This window comes from Cervus elaphus, chromosome 20 (genome assembly GCF_910594005.1).
Source record: "Cervus elaphus chromosome 20, mCerEla1.1, whole genome shotgun sequence".
NCBI lineage: Eukaryota > Metazoa > Chordata > Mammalia > Artiodactyla > Cervidae > Cervus > Cervus elaphus.
Genome location: NC_057834.1, coordinates 55820006 through 55839491, shown reverse-complemented (window position 1 = coordinate 55839491; position 19486 = coordinate 55820006).

Genomic DNA, 19486 nt, shown 5'->3' with positions numbered 1-19486 from the left:
AGTTACTTAACTCTTTGAGCTTTAGTTTCTACACTTGTAAAATGGAGACAACACTTGAACTTACCTCATAGCATTTTATACTGATTAAAGACATAGTGAAAAACTTAGTTCAGGGCTTTGAACCATGGTGCTGGAGAAGACTCTTGAGAGTCCCTAGGACTGCAAGGGGATCAAACCAGTCAATCCTAAAAGAAATCAACCCTGAATATTCATTGGAAGGACTGATGCTGAAGCTGAAGCTCCAATACTTTTGCCACCTGATGCGAAGGTCCTACTCATTGGAAAAGACCCTAATGCTGGGAAAGTTGAGGGCAGGAGGAGAAGAGGGTGAAGGAAGATGAGATGGTTGGATGGCATCACCGACTCAATGGACATAAGTTTGAGCAGACTCCAGGACATAGTGAAGGACAGGGAAGCTTGGTGTCCTGCAGTCCATGGGGTCACAAAGAGTCAGACACAAAGGAGCAACTGAACAACAAAAACAAGGGCTTAGTGAAAGATAGCAGTTATTAGAGATGCCGCAAGAGTTTGCTCCCAGAGCAGGGTTCTCAAACTCAAATGCTGACAGGCAGGTAATGTAAATTGGTGAAGTGGACACAGTAGAGTAGCTCATGCTCCACTTGATTAGAAGAGTAACAGTGCTCCTACTGTATAGCACAGGGAACTCTGCTCAATGTTATGTGACAGCCTAGATGGGAAGGGCATTCAGGGGACCATGGATACATGATGTGTATGGCTGAGTCCCTTTACTATGCACTCGAGACTATCACAACATTGTTAATCAGCTATACTCCAGTATAAAATGAAAAGCCTACAAAAAAGAGTAATAATGTAAGCCCAGTGAAGTTAACTCTTCAGCTAACATGAAGTCTCTCAGTTGGAAGACATTAAAGATCAGTATTAACAGGGACAGCACTCTGAGTAGCCACTAATTTTTGCCTTGCAGTGAAATAGAACCAATACTTTGGAGGATTCTTCAATTTCTCAAGAGAATACAAAAGTCTGAATTTTTGAATGAGTCAATAATGTTTGAGCCAATATATGAACCAATGGTGACACTGTCATCAGAGGTATCATAAACCTAAGAAATATAATGAATGCAGTCCTGGACACCTAAGAGTCAATTTTTTAAAAACACAGTAATAATATGAAGGATAAATAAAATAAGTAATAAGCAAATGTTTTCATGAGCCACCAGTTTTCTTTTCTGCTACCTTCTCAAACCTTGAGTAGGTCCCATATTTCAGACTGTGACCCTCCATCACAGGGACAGAAATTTTGTTATCAGTGTATCCATTATACCCGTCTTCTTAGAGATTCAGACTGCTCACTTAATCCACACACAGTGGAGGGACTAATTAGATGTCAATATAATAAATGACACTGGGAAATAACAATGACTAGTGGTTTAATTTGCTTCATTTCTAGTGTGAAGACCAGGAAAGTATACCTGGTATCAGCAGTTTACTTGGTATCATGGAACAAAAACAATAAGTGGTATAGAATGTTTAGGGTGAGGACTATTTCACTGAAACCTGGGAAAGCCTGAGGGAATACTCTACCCAGCAGAGGCTGTGTCTCCATTTGTTCATCCCTCTTTGTCTTCCCTTAGGTATTCAATGAATATTTTATTGAACCTAGGCCAGGCCCTAATGGGCTTCCCACATAGTGCAAGTCGTAAAGAATCCATCTGCCAATTCAGGAGACGAAAGAGATGAGGGTTTGATCCCTGGATCAGGAAGATCCCCTGGAGAAAGAAATGGCAACCCACTCCAGTATTTCTTGCCTGGAGAATCCCATGAACAGAGGAGCCTGGAGGGCTACAGTCTATGGGTCACAAAGAGTCAGACACAACTAAGCACATGCACACAGGCCCTGATAGACACCCTAGGTATGTGCTGATCAAGAAACAGTTTCTGCTCAAGGAAACTCTAGTGAACACATAGATCACATCTCCCAGAGCTAAAGCATGTCCCTATCTTAGTCTCTTGGAATAAGTACAGTGGGAGATACATGAGTTTTGTTTCCAAAAAACCTTGAGATCCAATACCTGCTCTGTAGTATCATTAGGTCCACCTGCATGTTCAATGCCACCTTCCATACCTTGGGTTAATGTGAACCTGAATCAGGAGATTCCTGAATGCAACACTGGATCAGGTTTGGCAACAACTCACACAATTGGTCAGATCACCCCTAGTATGGTTTCTAACTCTAATGACCAATCTCTTATTTGCTTCCCAGTTCCTAGCCCTTGTGCCCTAAGTCTTGTTTCTAGGTCTCTGCTTTGATTTCTCTTCCTGGTTTATAAACTGTACATACCACACTTGGTTTCTAGGGCCTGGGTCCTGACTCATTCTTGCCAAGCTCCTGGGGCTTTACTGTCTGCCTTTTAAGACCTCCCTGGTGTGAATGCTTGCCTCTCTCTGCTTCTGAGCCTTCTCTCACCCCACCTCCTGCCACCCAAACTCTGCATCACTAAGATTTCCCACGAGGTTTGTTCTCTTCCACCCATACTCCTGCCAGGAAGGGCTGGCTGTTAATGCTGTGCCCATCACAGAGACAAATCTGTTGGCCAGCTGAACCTCCTTCATCTGCACCTGGGTCAGTGCTCTGGACTCCTATTCTGCTGCAGTGGGCAAGGCTGAGTCCCAGACCTGCCTGTCCCATACCTTCAAAAGTGACTGATGATGCTGAGAAGAATGGCAAGATATAACAATCGATGCCCAGGAGTGACCTTTTCTTCATTCAGGGGTGACTGTGCCAAAGAGTGGGCAACTAAAGCTCTGTGTGTAGGAGATGATGAACAGTGAAACGCTGGGCTATGCTGAAAACCAGCGTGCCATGTCGCTCTGGTCACTCCCAATCCTACTCCTTGAGTTCTTGCTGTCAAAATACAACCACTGCTTTGTATTTTTACACACCCACAGGGTACTTAGAGAATACTCCTCCACAGTGCTTAGCCTGTTCTCATGAAATGAGAAAAGACACTTACAAATGTCTTTTAGTCGACCTGCTGAAGAAATACCACAGCAGACAACCCCTCCCATATTCTACAGCACTCCACTAAATGAGGGCAAGATCACAGATGCAAAGGGCTTTGGGTTTAACAAAGCATTTGACCAAATTTATCATGATTCTCATGTGGAAGAAATGGAGATGTTTGATTTGAACAAAAGCAACTGGTTGAACAACGTAGGAACACAAAGAGTATCAACTAAGATCAGTACAAACTTGGAGAGCTTTACCATGTCTCTAAAATGAAGGAGATAGACTAGAGTGTTGTTTCCCAGTATTTAATGTAAAAGATGATTTTTGACTGTGCATTAAGATTTTTTATTTTCATATTTACACATTTATTTTAATGTGTATTAGAAAATGTATACTACCCCCAAGTCCCATGATTTCATATATTAAAGTGTAAAAATTGAGGCAACTCAAAAAGAAGTATTTTAATAAAGTAGTAAAGGTAAAAACTATTCAATCTCCTTAGAAGTCATTCTGAGAACACCACAATCCTATAATCCAGCAACTTCCCTTTTAGAAATTTGCCATGCAGAGATATCTGCCCAATTATACAAAGAAAGTATGTTCACTGCAGGTTTATTTGTAACAACAATAGCAACAAAAAACAACAGGCAAATCTCAGCTGACTAAATGACCATTATTGAAAGTGAAAGTGAAGGCTCTCAGTCGTGTCCAACTCTTTGCGACCCCATGGACTGTAGCCCACCAGGCTCCTCAGTCCATGGGATTCTTCAAGCAAGAGTACTGGAGTGGGTTGCCATTTCCTTCTCCAGAGGATCTTCCCGACCCAGGAATTGAACCTGTGTCTCCCACATTGTAGGCAGAAGGTTTACCGTCTGAGCCACCAGGGAAGTCTAAATGACCATTATTGAGAGATATATAAACACGTTATTATACATTGTTATGCATGGAATGTCCTCTTTCTTTACCTTTTAAGACAGTGGTTCTCAACTGGGCAATACTCGGCCCCCCATCGGACATAAGGCAATGTTTGGAGACATTTTTCATTGTCACAGTGGAGGCATGGGTGGTACTAATACAAGACGAATAAAAGCCAGGGATGCTGCTAAACATCCTACATTGCACAAGACAGCCCCTCATAACAAAGAATTACCCAGTATTGATAATTAATAATCCAAAGGGTGAAACATCTGGTTAAAGTTATTTTCATTGTTGTTCTTTTAATTCTATCACAAACCTGAGATCACGTATATACTTACCTCTTACTACACTAGATTTAAAGTTAAACAACTGTTTCTTTTTTAAATTTATTTATTTTAATTGGAGGCTAATTACTTTACAATATTGTAGTGGTTTTTGCCATACACTGACATGAATCAGCCATGGGTGTACATGTGCTCCCCATCCTGAGTCCCCCTCCCACCTCCCTCCCCATCCCATCCCTCTGGGTCATCCCAGTGCACCAGCCCTGAGCACCCTGTCTCATACATCGAACCTGGACTGGCGATCAGTTTCACATATGATAACACACATGTTTCAACGCTATTCTCTCAGATCATCCCACCCTCACCTCCTCCCACAGAGTCCAAAAGGCTGTTCTATACATCTGTGTCTCTTTTGCTGTCTTGCATATAGGGTTATCATTACCATCTTTCTAAATTCCATATATATGTGTTAGTATACTGTATTGGTGTTTTTCTTTCTGACTTACTTCACTCTGTATAATAGGCTCGTTTCATCCACTTCATTAGAACTGATTCAATAGTATTCTTTTTAATGGCTGAGTAATATTCCATTGTGTATATGTAACACAGCTTTCTTATCCATTCATCTGCTGATGGACATCTAGGTTGCTTCCGTGTCCTGGCTATTATAAACAGTGCTGTGATGAACATTGGGGTACACGTGTCTCTTTCAATTCTGGTTTCCTCGGTGTGTATGCCCAGCAGTGGGATTGATGGGTCATATGGCAGTTCTATTTTCAGTTTTTTAAGGAATCTCCACACTGTTCTCCATGTGGCTGTACTAGTTTGCATTCCCACCAACAGTGGAAGAGGGTTGGTTCTCTTTTCTCCACACCCTCTTCAGCATTTATTGTTTGTAGAGTTTTGGATAGCAGCCATTCTGACCGGCGTGAGATGGTACCTCACTGCGGTTTTGATTTGCATTTCTCTGATAATTAGTGATGTTGAGCATCTTTTCATATGTTTGTTAGCCATCTGTATGTCTTCTTTGGAGAAATGTCTGTTTAGTTCTTTGGCCCATTGTTTGATTGGGTCATTTATTTTTCTGGAATTGAGCTGTGTGAGCTCCTTGTATATTTTGGAGATTAATTCTTTGTCAGTTGCTTCATTTGCTATTATTTTCTCCCATTCTGAAGTCTGTCTTTTCACCTTGCTTATAGTTATTTTCGTTGTGCAAAAGCTTTTAAGTTTAATTAGGTCCAAATTGTTTAGTTTTGCTTTTATTTCCATTACTCTGGGAGGTGGGTAATAGAGGATCCTGCTGTGATTCATGTTGGAGAGTGTTTTGCCTATGTTTTCCTCTAGGAGTTTTATAGTTTCTGGTCTTACATTTAGATCTTTAATCCATTTTGAGTTTATTTTTGTGTATGGTGTTAGAAAATGTTTTAGTTTCATTCTTTTACAAGTGGTTGACCAGTTTTTCCAGCACCACTTGTGAAAGAGACTGTCTTGTCTCCATTGTATATGCTTGCCTTTGTCAAAGATAAGGTGTCCATAGGTGCGTGGTTTTATCTCTGGGCTTTCTATTTTGCTCCATTGATCTGTATTTCTGTCTTTGTGCCAGTACCATACTGTCTTGATGACTGTGGCTTTGTAGTATAGCCTGAAGTCAGGCAGGATGATTCCTCCAGTTCCATTCTTCTTTCTCAAGATTGCTTTGGCTATTCGAGGTTTTTTGTATCTCCATAAAAATTGTGAAATTATTTGTTCTACTTCTGTGAAAAATACCATTGGTAGCTTGATAGGGACTGCATTGAATCTATAGATTGCTTTGGGAAGTATACTCATTTTCACTATATTAATTCTTCTGATCCATGAACACGGTATATTTCTCCAACTATTTGTGCCCTCTTTGATTTTTTTCATCAGTGTTTTGTAGTTTTCTATATATAGGTCTTTTGTTTCTTTAGGTAGATATACTCCTAAGTATTTTATTATTTTTGTTGCAATGGTGAATGGAATCTTTTCCTTAATTTCTCTTCTGTTTTCTCATTGTTAGTGTATAGGGATGCAAGGGATTTCTATGTATAATTTTATATCCTGCAACTTTACTATATTCACTGACTAGCTCTATTAATTTTCTAGTGGAGTCTTTAGGGTTTTCTATGTAGAGGATCATGTCATCTGCAAACAGTGAGAGTTTTACTTCTTCTTTTCCTATCTGGATTCCTTCTATTTCTTTTTCTGCTCTGATTGCTGTGGCCAACACTTCAAAACTATGTTGAATAGGAGTGGTGAGAGTGGGCACCCTTGTCTTGTTCCTGACTTTAAGGGAAATGCTTTCACTTTTTCACCATTGAGGATAATGTTTGCTGTGGGTTTGTCATATATAGCTTTTATTATGTTGAGGTATGTTCCTTCTATTCCTGCTTTCTGGAGGATTTTTATCATAAATGGATGTTGAATTTTGTCAAAGGCTTTCTCTGCATCTATTGAGATAATCATATGGTTTTTATCTTTCAATTTGTTAATGTGGTGTATTACATTGACTGATTTGCAGATATTGAAGAATCCTTGCATCCCTGGAATAAAGCTCACTTGGTCATGATGTATGATCTTTTAAATATGTTGTTGGATTCTGTTTGCTAGAATTTTGTTAAGGATTTTTGCATCTATGTTCATCAGTGATATTGGCCTGTAGTTTTCTTTCTTTCTTTCTTTCTTTTTTCTTTTTTTTGGTGGTATCTTTGTCTGGTTTTGGTATTAGGGTGATTGTGGCCTCATAGAATGAATTTGGAAGTTTACGTTCCTCTGCAATTTTCTGGAAGAGTTTGAGTAGCATAAGCGTTAGCTCTTCTCTAAATTTTTGGTAGAATTCAGCTGTGAAGCCATCTGGTCCTGGGCTTTTGTTTGCTGGAAGATTTCTGATTGAAGTTTCGATTTCCATGCTTATGATGGGTCTGTTAAGATTTTCTATTTCTTCCTGATTCAGGTTTGGAAATTTATACTTTTCTCAGAGTTTGCCCATTTCTTCCAAGTTGTCCATTTTATTGGCATATAGTTGCTAATAGTAGTCTCTTATAATCCTTTGTATTTCTGTGTTGTCTGTTGTGAGTTATCCATTTTCATTTCTAATTTTGTCGATTTGATTCTTCTCCCTTTGTTTTTTGATGAGTCTGGCTAGTGGTTTGTCAATTTTATTTATCTTCTCAAAGAACCAGCTTTTAGCTTTGTTGATTTTGGCTATGGTCTCCTTTGTTTCTTTTGCATTTATTTCTGCCCTAATTTTTATGATTTCTTTCCTTCTACTAACCCTGGGGTTCTTCATTTCTTCCTTTTCTAGTTGCTTTAGGTGTGGAGTTAGGTTATTTATTTGACTTTTTTCTTGTTTCTTGAGGTAAGCCTGTATTGCTATGAACCTTCCCCTTAGCACTGCTTTTACTGAATCCCATAGGTTTTGGGTTGGTGTGTTTTCATTTTCATTTGTTTCTATGCATATTTTGATTTCTTTTTTGATTTCTTCTGTGATTTGTTGGTTATTCAGAAGCATATTATTTAGCCTCCATATGTTGGAATTTTTAATAGTTTTTTCCTGTAACTGACATCTAATCTTACTGCATTGTGGTCAGAAAAGATGCTTGGAATGATTTCAATTTTTTTGAATTTACCAAGGCCAGATTTATGGCCCAGGATGTGATCTATCCTGGAGAAGGTTCTGTGTGCACTTGAGAAAAAGGTGAAATGGATTGTTTTGAGGTGAAATGTCCTATAGATACCAATTAGGTCTAACTGGTCCATTGTATCATTTAAAGTTTGTGTTTCCTTGTTGATTTTCTGTTTAGTTGATCTATCCATAGGTGTGAGTAGGGTATTAAAGTCTCCCACTACTATTGTGCCACTGTTAATTTCCCCATCATACTTGTTAGCATTTGCCTTACATATTGTGGTGCTCCTATGTTGGGTGCATGTATATTTATAATTGTTATATCTTCTTCTTGGATTGATCCTTTGATCATTATGTAGTGTCCTTCTTTGTCTCTTTTCACAGCCTTTATTTTAAAGTCTATTTTATCTGATATGAGTATTGCTACTCCTGCTTTCTTTTGGTCTCCATTTGCATGGAATATCTTTTTCCAGCCCTTCACTTTCAGTCTGTATGTGTCCCTTGTTTTGAGGTGGGTGTCTTGTAGACAACATATACAGGGGTCTTGTTCTATTCAGCCAGTCTTTGTCCTTTGCTTGGGGCATTCAACCCATTTACATTTAAGGTAATTATTGATAAGTATAATCACATTGCCATTTACTTTGTTGTTTTGGGTTCAAGTTTATACCCCCTTTCTGTGTTTCCTGTCTAGAGAAGATCCTTTAGCATTTGTTGAAGAACTGGTTTGGTGTTGCTGAATTCTCTCAGCTTTTGCTTATCTGTAAAGCTTTTGATTTCTCCTTCATATTTGAATGAGATCCTTGCTGGGTACAATAATCTGGGTTGTATGTTTTTCTCTTTCATCACTTTAAATATGCCCTGACATTCCCTTCTGGCCTAAAGAGTTTCTATTGAAAGATCAGCTGTTATCCTTATGGGAATCTCCTTGTGTGTTATTTGTTGTTTTTCCCTTGCTGCTTTTAATATTTGTTCTTTGTGTTTGATTTTTGTTAATTTGATTAATTTGTGTCTTGGGGTGTTTCACCTTGAGTTTATCCTGTTTGGGACTCTCTGGGTTTCCTGGACTTGGATGGCTATTTCCTTCCCCATTTTAGGGAAGTTTTCAACTATTATCTCCCCAAGTGTTTTCTCATGGCCTTTCTTTTTTTTCTTCTTCTTCTTCTGGGACTCCTATGATTCGAATGTTGGGGCATTTAACATTGTCCCAGAGGTCTCTGAGGTTGTCTTCATTTCTTTTCATTCTTTTTTCCTCTCTGCTTCATTTATTTCCACCATTCTATCTTCCATCTCACTTATCCTATCTTCTGCCTCCATTATTCTACTGTTGGTCCCCTCTAGAGTGTTTTTTATCTCATTTATTGCATTATTCATTATTGATTGACTCTTTTTTATTTCTTCTAGGTCCTTGTTAAACATTTCTTGCATCTTCTCAATCCTTGTCTCCAGGCTATTTATCTGTAACTCCATTTTGTTTTCAAGATGTTGGATCATTTTTACTATCATTATTCTGAATTCTTTTTCAGGTAGACTCCCTATCTCCTCCTCTTTTGTGTGGTTTGGTGGGCATTTATCATGTTCTTTTACTGGCTGAGTATTTCTCTGCCTTTTCATCTTGTTTAGATTGTGTGTTTGGGGTGGCCTTTCTGTATTTTGGCAGTTTATGGTTCCTCTTATTGTGGAGGTACCTCACTGTGGGTGGGTTTGGACGGGTGGCTTGTCAAGGTTTCCTGGTTAGGGAAGCTTGCATCAGTGTTCTGGTGGGTGGAGCTGGATTTCTTCTCTTTGGAGTGCAATGAAGTGCCCAGTAGTGAGTTTTGAGGTGTCTATGGGTTTGGTGTGACTTTGGGCAGCCTGTATATTGACGCTCAGGGTATGTTCTTGCTTTGCTGAAGAATTTGTGTGGTATGTCTTACTCTAAAACTTGTTTGCTCTTGGGTGGTGCTTGGTTTCAGTGCAGGTATGGAGGCTTTTGGATGAGCTCTTATCAATTAATGTTGCCTGGAGTCAGGTGTTCTCTGGTGTTCTCAGGTTTTGAACTTAAGCCTCCTGCCTCTGGTTTTCAGTCTTATTCTTACAGTAGCCTCAAGACTTCTCCATCCATACAGCACCAATGATAAAACATCTAGGTTAATGATGAAAAGATTCTCTACAGTGAGGGACACCCAGAGAGGTTCACAGAGTTACATTGACGAGAAGAGGGAGGAGGGAGATTGAGGTGACCAGGAGGAGTAGAGGAGGAATCAAAAGGGGAGAGAGCAAGCTAGTCAGTAATCAATTCCCTATTTGCTCTCCACAGTCTGGACCCCTCAGAGAGGTTCACAGAGTTACATAGGGAAGAGAAGAGGGAGAAAGAGATAGAGGTGACCAGGAGGAGACAAGGGGGAATCAATAGGAGAGAGACAGATCTAGCCAGTAATCAGTTCCCTAAGTGTTCTCCACAGCCTGGAACACACAAAGAGATTCACAGAATTGGGTAGAGAAGAGAAGAGGGAAGAAGGAGATAGAGGTGACCCGGGGGTGAAAAAGGAGAGTCAAAGGGGGAGAGAGTAATCAAGCCAGTAATCACACTCCTAAGGAAAAATGGGTAATGAAGATTGGATTCTTAAAGGTACAAAATTGATAATAAATACCAAAAAGCAAAGATTAAAAATCTAGAGATTAGACTCTCAAAAACACAATCTTAAAAAAAAAACAAAGTCACAAAAATTATAAAATATATATATATGAAACTTGCTTTAAAAATAGGGTCTTTTTTTGGCAAGGTAATAATAGGTTATAAAAATGAAAATTAAAGAAGTAATAGAGGACTTAAAAATTAAAAATTTTTTTTCTTAATTTAAAAAATAATAATAGTAAAAATATATCTAGGAATTTCTCTAGAGCTGTTGTGGGCAGTGTGGGGTCAGTTCAGCTTCAGATAGTTGCTTAATCTGGCTTATACTTCTCAAGATCTATAGGCGCCTTCCAATGTAGTCAGTGATTTTAATCTGTTGCACCTGTCACTTCCAAAGCGGTTCCCTCTGTTTACTTTAGCTTCTTCTGTTTGCTGGTCTCTTCAGTGTCTAATTTCCACCCTGACACAAGGGATGAAGGTGGTCACTTATTTAGGCTCACTTGCTCAGTCGTGCTGTGAGGAGGGAGGAGCACTGCAAACAAATATCACTGGCGAGTGTGGGGAGCGCTCGCAGTGTCTGGGCCACACTGGGTCTGCCCCTGCTCATGGTGTGTGGGCTTTCCCAGTCTACACTGCTCAGGCTCTAAGTTGCTCTGCCGGGGCACTGTCTGAGGCGGACCCTGGGTTGTGTGCACTTCCCAGGTCTAAGCCACTCAGGTTCAGGTTCTCAGGTACTTCACAAAGGCACAGACTTGGCTGGGCATGCATTTTGTGCCCCTCCCAGGCCCGAGCAACTTAGGCGACCAGGTACTTGGCTAGTGCAGTCTCCCCAGGTTGGGGGTTCGTCTTATTACCTCCCCGGTTACAGCTGCTCAGTTACCTGGGTGTCAAAGGGCACGCCTGTCTCAGGTGTGCTGTGTGTCTCTTCTGGGGAGACGATCTCTGGCTGTGACCCTCCCAGCAGATGTCAACTGTCCAGAACCCCAAGAAGTCTTAGTTAGCAACTGGGAGCCTACTTGCAGTTTGGTAGAGGATGCCATCTCTGGGGCCGAGATTGCCCCTTTCCGGCTCTGGCTTCCTCCCTCCTGCCTCCCTGCCTCCGGCAGGGGATGGGCCAGTCCACAGTCGGCTAGCTCTCCTCTGGTATTCGCTCAGTCCTTTGTTCCATAAGCAGTCCTGGCAGTGTCTTAGGTTAGGGCTTTTCGCAGGGTAGTTCTCTCTCTCTCTCTCTCTCTTTTTTTCTCTCGCTCTCTCTGGCTATTCCACAGTTTGGGTTGCTAGCTCATGTTAGTTCCCTCAGATTGCCCTCAGGGCATTCAGGCCCATTCCTTACCCTAAGCAATGCAGCCCGCACCTCCCTGTTCAGCTCCTGCTTGCTGGTGCAGATGTGAGCGTCTGGGCTACTTCTCTGTTGGGAGTTGCCATTAGGCACATAATCTGTGGGTTTTATTTATTTATTTTTCCTCTGGTTATGTTGCCCTCTGGGATTCCAAAACTCCCCACAGACCCGCCGGTGAGAGGGTTTCCTGGTGTTTGGAAACTTCTCTTAAGACTCCCTTCCCAGAATGGGTCTCCGTCCCTAACTCTTTTGTCTCTCTTTTTATCTTTTATATTTTGTCCTACCTCCTTTGAAGACAATGGGCCGTCTTTCTGGATGCCTGATGTCCCCTGCCAGCATTCAGAAATTGTTTTGTGGAATTTGCTCAGTGTTCAAATGTTCTTTCGATCAAATTAGGGGGGAGAAAGTGGATTCCCCATCCTATTTCTCCGCCATCCTAGGACCGCCCTCCTAAACAACTGTTTCATCTATTGCAAAGTGAGCTCATTTAGTGAGGATACATGATTAATTTACCTTTTTAGCCCCTAAACAATTAAGTAGTTTGCCTTTGGAATGCATGAGATAAGAAAATACACAGCCAAGAGTGCACTCTGGCTTAGAAAGAGGCAACTGGCATTGTTACAGAAGCAGAGGTTGTAACAGATACACTTTACATTACTTGTTTTTACCTTCCCATTTCCCTTCTGCTACTTTATCTGTTGATGGATAGCTGTTTAGTTTAAGGTGATTATGAACAAATGAACACTGTCCCATGATGATAAGTAGCTGAGGGTACTTCGGGTATCTCCTGTGTTGAGGACATGAAATTTTACCTGCATTTCAGACGGATACTAGAGGCAAACAGGGTGGATCGTAACAGATATTTTCCAACTGTCCCTCTACCTCCCCATCTTTCTCCACCTTTCTCTCCAACCCTGGAAGTCTGTTTGGACTACAACCAATAGCTCAGTAGGCCCTGCTTGAATGTAGGGTAGAGTAAGGAGGAGAATGAGGTCAGGGTGTTTACTCCCCTGATCTCTCCCTATGAAATCACATCAAGGTGACTATATCCCTCCATCAAGGGTCACTGCTCCTCTCAAGGAGGACTGCTCTACCTGACTCTCTCTTCTTCCAGCTTCTAGAAACCTCTCCCTGTACCAGCTCCACTGTTCTAGCCCTGGCTTCATGGACTAACCTTGTGGTTCCCCTAAAATACTAATCTTTGTGGTTAGTCTCTTTGCAAATAAATCCCCCTCAAATTATCTCGAGTGTACTATCTATTTTCCTTAGGATGCTGACTGATAGACTATATAACATTGGATCATGTTGCTTAATATTCATGAGTCTGTTTTCCCATCTATAACATTAATATATTGATAATTATCTTACAAAGTGTTTAGATTATTAAAAGTCTTACTTTAAAGGCTAAGTACTCAAAAACATCATGCACTATTAACTACTTGCATTTGTTAGGTGCAATAGAAATCTCAACTAGAAGCAATTTAACTAAAAAAAAAAAATTATTAACATTCATTACAAGAAATCCAGAAGAGGTGGCTAAATCATCATTGCTTAATTCAGGTGTTCAGCAGAATCATCCAGGACTCAAGTTCTTGATATGTTTCTTCTCTGAAGGACATGACTACCCATGGATGAACAAAATCAAAGTTCTATCAGTAAAGATGGAGGAAGGAAGGAGAACAGATGTTATACAGCCAACTGCACCTGCTACACTATTACTAAGTCCTTCTCTGGTGTTTCAGGTGGTAAAGAATCTTCCTGCAATGTGTGAGACCCAGGTTTGATCCCTAGGTTGTTAAGATGCCCTGGAGGAGGAAATGGCAACCCATTCCAGTATTCTTGCCTGGAGAATCCCATGGACAGAGGAGCCTGGCGGGTTACAGTCTATGGTGTTACAGTCCATGGGGTTGTAAAGAGCTAGACATGACTGAGCAACAACACTAACGAGCCTCTCTGGCAGCACATCCATCAGAGTGGATGGGCCCCAGAAAGAATATTGGGAGGGTGGGAGCTGGAGTCAGCAGAATAGGGTCAGAACAAGAAAGAAAATACCCCTAATAGAAACCAACAAAGAGGGGCTGTTATTCCTGATGACAGTGATGAACTCACAGAAAGTTTCCCATAACTCTGACAACAGCTTCTACTTCATCTCCAAATTTATGAAACATGCAACTTTCTCAGCACTGACCAAGACAGTCGTTATCAGGGTGGTGTGGATGCAAACAACAGACAGCAACTCTGGCTGAATCTATCCAAGCAGATATTCAAAGAAAAGCCTGTAAAGCAATGTGGAATCAATGGACATGTTGTGGAATAGTCTTAAAACACAGACAGGAGGCAAGAAAGACTATTTATAAAAGATACTGCCAGAGTCCTGCCATGGGAAGTATGGTTTGGAAGTTCCACTGATGGTGTTGGTGCTGCTGCTACTGCACTGTCCTCATCATTGTCAGATACCCATTCTTTGAATCTTTGCAGCTCTGCCTGCTGATTTAACTTCCAGATGGGAGTAGCCAAATTACCAAGCCTAGTTCAGCTGCCTACACCTTAGTGGCTCAGGTTAAAGGAAAAAACAAAAACCTAGTATCCTTTGAGTTTTCACAGTCTCCCCTCCAAAGTCCAGCACTGAAATCCATTTCAAAAGCATACCCAACAGGTCACTCACCTAGAACCAGATATCCTGGAATGTGAAGTCAAGTGGGCCTTAGGAAGCATCACTATGAACAAAGCTAGTGGAGGTGATGGAATTCCAGTTGAGCTATCTCAAATCCTAAAAGATAATGCTGTGAAAGTGCTGCACTCCATCTGCCAGCAAAGTTGGAAAACTCAGCAGTGGCCATGGGACTGGAAAAGGTCCATTTTCATTCCAATCCCTAAGAAAGGCAATGCCAAAGAATGCTCAAACTACCACACAACTGCACTCATTTCACATGCTAGTAAAGTAATGCTAAAAATTCTCCAAGCCAGGCTTCAACAGTATGTCAACTGTGAACTTCCAGATGTTCAATCTGGATTTAGAAAAGGCAGAGGAACCAGAGATCAAATTGCCAACACCTGCTAGATCATTGAAAAAGCAAGAGAGTTCCAGAAAAACATCTATTTCTGCTTTATTGACTATGCCACACATTTGACTGTGTGGATCACAATAAACTGGAAAATTTTGAAAGAGATGGGAATACCAGACCACCTGACCTGCCTTTTGAGAAATCTGTATGCGGGTCAGGAAACAACAGTTAGAACTGGACATGAAACAGCAGACCGGTTCCAAATAGGAAAACAGACTGGTTCCAAATAGGAGTACATCAAGGCTGTATATTGTCACCCTGCTTATTTAACTTATATGCAGAGCACATCATGAGAAAGTCTGGGTTGGATGAAGTGCAAGCTGGAATCAAGATTGCTGGGAGAAATATCAATAACCTCATACATGCAGATGACACCACCCTTATGGCAGAAAGTGAAGAAGAACTAATGAGCCTCTTGATGAAAGTGAAAGAGGAGAGTGAAAAAGTTGGCTTAAAGCTCATTCAGAAAACTAAGATCATGTCATCTGGTCCCATCACTTCATGGAAAATAGATGGGGAAACAGTGAAAACAGTGGCTGACTTTACTTTTGGGGGCTCCAAAATCACTGCAGATGGTGATTGCAGCCGTGAAATTAAAAGACGCTTACTCCTTGGAAGGAAAGCTATGGCCAACCTAGACAGCATATTAAAAAGCAGAAACATTACTTTGTCAACAGAGGTCCATCTAGTCAAGGCTATGATTTTTCCAGTAGTCATGTATGAATGTGAGAGTTGGGCTATAAAGAAAGCTGAGTGCCGAAGAATTGATGCTTTTGAACTGTGGTGTTGGAGAAGATTTTTGAGAGTCCCTTGGACTGCAAGGAGATCCAACCAGTCCATCCTAAAGGAGATCAGTCCTGGGTGTTCATTGGAAGGACTGATGTTGAAGCTGAAACTCCAATACTTTGGCCACCTGATGCAAAGAACTGACTCCTTGGAAAAGACCCTGATGCTGGGAAAGATTGAAGGTGGGAGGAGAAGGGGACGACAGAGGATGAGATGGTTGGATGGGATCAACAACTCAGTGGACATGAGTTTGGGTAAACTCAGGAGTTGGTGATGGACAGGGAGGCCTGGTGTGCTGCAGTCCATGGGGTGGCAAAGAGTCAGACACAACTGAGCAACTGAACAGGTTACTTGACTGTTTTGAGATCCTCACCATAATTCATAGCACCACCGCCAGCAGCAACTAGCCTCATCTTTTATCCTGCACCCCCACCTCCATTTAACCCTAGCTGCAGTGACCTCCTTCTCTAGCGAGCTCTGAGCTCCTTCCACAGCAGGACTCTGTTCACACTGCCACTTCCATCTGGAATTCTTCCTCAGCCCCAAGCAGCAGCTACTCCACATTGAACCTTTAGGACTCAATCCAAATGTCACTTCATCAGGGAAGATTTACCACTTCTTCATTACTGGCTACGATCTCTCCATTTCCTAACAATCTTCATTTCTTTTGGCTAGCACTAAAACAATAATTCCATCCTATCTCTTTCTGTCTAGACTAAGCTGTTGGAGGCTGGGCTGACTACATCTGTCTCACTCACTGCCACACATCACAATGCCCAAAAGCTCCTGACACATCAGAGTGGCTCACTTGTGAATGGCTGGACACTTCCCTGCCTGGTTCCTGAGCCAGTTAGAATTCTCAAAGGATAATCAAAGTCAGTGCTTCTCAACTTTTAACAGGCACTAGTCACCGGGAAAGTATAAATTACAATTTAAGATATCTGAACATTCCGCCCTTCTCACAAGTTCCAGGATATGCCAGTGCTGCTGGTCCCACACTTTGAGGAGCAAGGCAACACCTTATAAAATCAAATGACAATCCAGACACATAGGACAAACAGTATGATTCTACTCATATGAGGTACCTAGAATAGTCAAACCCACAAACCTGAAAGTAGAAGGGTGGTTGCCAAGATCTGGAAGGAGAGTTATTGTTTAATGATTACAGAGTTCCAATTTGGGATGATGGATGTTGCTGATTGTTGCACAATAATGGGAAAGTACTTAATGCCACCTAATTGCACACTTAAAATGATTAAAATATAAATTGTATATTACATTTTACTATAATTTTTAAAAATAACTACACAAATGATACCCAAATTGGTCTTGCTATGAGGAATCTACCATGGGCCCAGGGATGGGCACTCTGTGTTGGGCACAGAATCTGCGTCTCACGTGCCAAGATCAAAGGTAGAATTAATACTAACTCTGCCAGGCAAGTTGACATTGAATAATGGTCACAGGCCTGTACATCAGGCAGTTTCTGACCTAAACAGAGGGCTCTTTTGAGCGACAAATTGCTTGTTAAAGATCTGGCAGAACCTGAAGCTGATTTAGCTTGTACATGTAAAGCACATTTTCTGATCTAAACAAGTTTCATTCTTTTCAGCCAATATCCCAAATAAACGTTACTATTGGAGTGGAAAATTTTAGCTTGAAACTGAAGTTCCTAATGCATATAACATGGTGCCTCCCAAAGTAAGATGCTTTACCAGAATGTGAGCCTCAACATCACGGCGATATTGAAATATGACTGTATTTACTGAGGGAACTTGCAACCAGTGGTACTGGCTGGGCTCCCACCAGAAAGTTAAAAGGTTGGTGTAAACTCTATCTACTCTTCCTTTGATTTGTTTTTTATTGGAGTATAGCTGCTTTATGATGTTGTGTTAGTTTCTGCTGTACAATGAGGTGATCAGCTATGTGTTGTGTTGCACTAAGTTGCTTCAGTCATGTCTGACTCTGCATGACCCTGTGAACTGTAGCCCACCAGGCTCCTCTGTATATCCCCTCCCTCTTGGACTTTTCTTCCACCCCTCCCATGCCACCCATCTAGGTCATCACAGAGCACCAAGCTGAGCTCCCTGTACTATATAGCAGATTCCCACTAGCTATCTATTTTACACATGGTAGAGTATATATGTCAACCCCAATCTCCCATTAAAAGGAATGAAATTGCATCACTTGTAGATACATGAATGGGCCTAGAGACTGTCACTCTTTTACTGTTAGAGTGAAGTAAATTAGAAAGAGAAAAACAAATATTGCATATTAACACATATTTGCAGGGCAGAAATAGAGATCAGATGATCTTTTGGATTTTGATGACATATTATATATTGAAGCTATGGCATATCATGTACAAGATAAGGAAATTTTCCACAATAAGTTGAGGAGGGTATTAAACCTTACACAAGATGACAAAAGATTTTAGGATCATGGATTATGTGTCATATACCTCTGTAACTTAAAATAAGTTAAATTTCTCTCCCCATCTCTGTACCTGCTTGAGTCTTTCTGGATTGAACAAGTTTTGTGACCATATAATGAAGATGAAAAGTTTCATAGATGCCCATTTTTCACGGAGAATGCAACAAAACAATGTGTTTTGGGTCCAAGACTGTTCTGCTTATTTTACTTTCACAAAATTGATCTATATAGGTTGCTGATGCTCTAGGGAAACTTTAACTCAAAATTGAGACTAGAGCTTGCTTACCCTTTATCCAAACAAAACCAGGTTCTGCACAAGTGATTCTAATAATGTTCAGTGTGACCCAGAGATTAACGCTAAGAAACTCCCTGCAAAGGGTGATTGGATATAAATTATCTCAGCTTCTTCCACATTTTTTGGCTCTCCTCAGATGCTCTAAAGCTTCCTCAGAATGCACAGAAGTACTAAATGAAAGAAAGCACTTACTGAAAGAAAGGTTTACGTAAATATAATAATTTGGAACAAACCTCATGCTTGCAAAACTTGCTGACAATGAGTGGCTTGCTCTCATCCAGCTCACATAATTCATCAGCACCTGTTGCTGGTGGAGAGGAGGCTGAGTGAAACAAGCTTGGTTTACACCAAGATAGCAATTCACTTCTAGGATTCAAGTAGTCTACTGTCACTAAACTAACAAAATTATTTCTGTAAAAGGAGAGTCCACATATTTAGAGAGTTTAACTAACAAGCCATTTAGCTTTATTCTGGCATTATTGTTGTCCTACTAACAGACAGAAAACTAGGTGGGGAAAGCTTCCAGAAAAAGACAGGGGGAGATGGGATGGCTGGTAAAATCCATCATTCTGCTTCCAGTGAGAAAACATTGGAAATTAAGTTCTTAGGAGACAAAGATGAATCTCCAAAACGATCTAAGTAGCACACGGTCCAGTATGGTTAAATCTTTACCATTATTTGGACACTAATAAATATTTGTTGAACAACTTGAATAAATGTCTTACACAGTCTTAAAAAAAAAAATATGTTGACTAATTCAGTGTCTTTTCAGTGACTGGCTAAGTAGGAAAAAACCTTTAAATAACTTTCCCAACAACGTATCTTTCTTATCTCATTCAAGATCCAATCTAGGAACATATGTCGCATTAGATTTTCATGCTTCATCAATATGCCTGAATCTGAAATAATTCCTCAGCCTTTTTATGTCCCTCATTTCTTTGGTACACATACACTTATTTTGTTTTTGTTAGTTCACACCCTCCTGGGCTCCTGACCCTAATGGCGCAGGTTCCCAACCAACCGGGCCCAACGTGGCCCAACGTGGCTCCGGGGCAGACGCTCTTGCCACGCAGGCGCACGAAAGCTGGGGTTGCCCGCCCGCCTGTTCCCTAGGCAACGCG